This window comes from Suncus etruscus, chromosome 6 (genome assembly GCF_024139225.1).
Source record: "Suncus etruscus isolate mSunEtr1 chromosome 6, mSunEtr1.pri.cur, whole genome shotgun sequence".
Classification (NCBI taxonomy): Eukaryota; Metazoa; Chordata; class Mammalia; order Eulipotyphla; family Soricidae; genus Suncus; species Suncus etruscus.
In genome coordinates, this window is record NC_064853.1 from 127,236,691 (window position 1) to 127,239,750 (window position 3,060).

The window sequence follows — 3,060 nt, forward strand, 5'->3', positions numbered from 1 at the left end:
CGCTGTTTCACTCTGGCAATAAATATGTGAGGATGTGGATTCTGTTTCCTTAGATCACAGGATGATGCTGACTTCCTGAGTATCATTGCCTCCCTCATCTTGTAGGTCTACCTCTTCTTTGAGCAGAGGAACTTCCATAGCAATACAAAAATCATTTGTAAAATCTTTTTATCATTGCTAAAAATTGATCAACTTCTATTCCCCCCATCTCATTGAGACACACACAATCATCCTTCACAGACCTGACTAGCCTACCACTGAGTCCTTAGTCATCTATCCATTGCGTCTCATGCTACCACTAACACTGGTGCTGCCTAACATCAGGATTAAAGATTACAGATAAGGCAGACTGGAAGATCTTCTGATGCTCAATTTTGCTATTTCCCTCACTGATTCACTCAGAGAACAAAATGAAATACTGAAATATTCTAGCTTTGCAGGTAGCTGTACCCAATCAGCATCAGTAAATCAATGCAGATATATTGTTCCCATCTCTGGGCTTTGTCCTCAGACAAACTGTCTCCTTAGCTCCAAATAACAGAAAACATACCAACAAACATTACCACCAAGAGTTCTAATAAAATCCCCTCCACAACTTTAAGAAAATGAATTAGACTGGATTAAGGGAATATCCTTAAACTCACCAAATCACTTGCCCAACCAGACTCAATTGGGTAAATGCAGGTAAAGCAGGAAAAAGAGTGGATTCCAACTTTTCTGGAGTGTCATGGTTTGAGAAGTAGCAGAGGGCTATTTGAGCTTTATTTTCTCATTAATGGATTTCTAAATAAAAGTTAGGGACAATTAAAGAAAAATTGCATGGGTTGTGAATTGCATAGTATCCCTGCTAATTAGCATATTTTAACTTCCACTTATACTATTGCTTTTGACTTATGCCTGCTCCTTCTTGCTTTCATTTTCAGCATTTTATTTTTAATGTTTTTATATATTTTTGGGGTCATACCTAGTGATGTTCAGGGGTTATATAGCTCCTGGCTTGGGAGACCATCTGGGATGCTGGGGATCAAACCGCAGTCTGTCCTAGCTCAACCGCGTGCAAGGCAAAATGCCCTAATGCTGCACCACCACAATGACCCCATATATTTTTGAGAACCCATCTGGTAATGCTCAAGAGATTCTCCTGCTTCCATTCTTAAGAGTGGTACCAGGAATCAAAACCAGTTTTCATATTACAAAGCATGTGTTCTAGCTTTCTGAGCTATATCTCTGGCCTCATCAAAATTTATAATTTTATCCAAGTATATTGTTTTCCTGCTCAACAACCCTATATGATAAAAAAGACCTATGTTTTTAGCAGTTGAGAAATACATTTGCACATAGCATTTATTATATGGCTATATTGATAGTATTGGTGCTCTGCCTTCATTATAGGACAATGTCTATATTCAGAACAATGGAGGCTTTATACTGAAATGTCATAAGGTGTCATAAGACCTGTTGGCTGAAAGTGGGGACATGGATAAATCTAGGCTCCTGTAGCATTCTAGCTCTGTGAATCCAGAAAGTGACTGAGCCCCAATTATATATAATATATCAATATTATATGTTATTAATATATATTAATTGGTATAACTATATGTGTATATATCTATATATAACTATTGATATAACTATATCAATTAATGATATATAGATCATTTTGAAATCTCCCTCATAAGCTCTTTGTGTGATAAAATTAAATATTTAATTTTAAATTAAAATATCTTATTTAAATTATATGATCCCAATAATGGGTTCTACAACATCCCCACTCAATTGTGTGAATCAATTCTGTTGCTTTTGACCCATTCTTGCTACTTCACTATGTATCTGTAAGTCCCCACCTGTAAGAGAGATCAGTGTCAGTTTCTTTCCTTCTGACTGACATCACAGCATTATACCCTCTATTTCCATTCATGCGACTTCAAATTGAACGGTACTCTTCTTTCTTATAATTGCATAATGTTCTATAATATATATACTAAAACTTTCTGATACATCCATTCATAGTTGAGCAATTTTGTTGTTTCCATATTTTTGCTATATCCTTTTAAATTAATGTTTTATGATGACAAAGGTAATATCACTGGACTCCTCATGAAAGTTTTATTCCTATAGGTCTCCATTTAACTTTCCATAAAGTAAAGTCTACATATATAACCTTTAAATAAGTCTCACTCTTTCATTTAGTTGTGTCAACTGTGGAAGGATTTTTAATTTGGCATGAAAAGAGAGAACTTTATAACAATATGAAAGCATATAAATGCTCAAATACATCAATCACATTCTGGAAAAAATACTTCAATTAAATCTTTAAATGGGGTGGTAGAGATAGTACAGAAGTTAAGAAACTTGCTGGCTCCTGGCTCAGTCACGCCAGCTTCACCAAGTGTGCTACCCCCAACTCTCTAAATAACTTCCCTATGCCATATGCCACTAGGAATATTCTAGTATTCAAAAAAAATTTTAAGTATGTTTTGGAGTAGCCCCTCTCAAAAATGTTTTGAACTTGTAATTTAATCAAGTTGTAATTCCCCATATTTTATTATTTACTTTAAAAATTTCTGAGAAAAATTCTAGCCTATACTAAACTCTTGCACAATTTATTTTCTCCTATAAAGAGCAATGCTACAAGTCGTATCACAAGAGTGGAATTTCACTGGTAATTTTTTGGGAAAAAAAAAAAAGGTCAGAAATTACTCCTGGTTTGAGGGACCATATGGAATGTTGGGGGATCAAACTGCAGTCCGTCCTAAGTTAGTGCATGCTAACCCTACTGCTGTGCCACCTCTCCGGCCCCCCAAAAATTCTTTAAATAAGCACCAAAGGCTGATACATATATCCACACACCATCAGAGGCATTGTCGGTTTCTTCCATCTTTCTGGTTAACAGATATATGATAGTTCACTTTTATACGAATTATCCTCTTCCCTACTTTAAATTTGTTCATTTCTAATTAGGCAGCTTCAGAAATAATGCAATAGTCAATCACAGTCATTTTGAAAACTATGGAAAGTAACTTGTGTCTCTATTACCCATGTTTTAGGGATAAGTGAACA

At 35.3% G+C, this 3,060-nt stretch overlaps 1 non-coding gene across 1 annotated transcript; it reads right to left on the reverse strand.

Annotated features, from left to right (window-relative positions):
- Positions 1-318: 318 nt before the first annotated feature.
- Positions 319-395, reverse strand: LOC126012664 (small nucleolar RNA U2-19). Its single transcript, XR_007497093.1, has one exon. It is a non-coding gene; the product is annotated as a small nucleolar RNA U2-19 (small nucleolar RNA).
- Between the last annotated feature and the right edge of the window lie 2,665 nt (positions 396-3,060).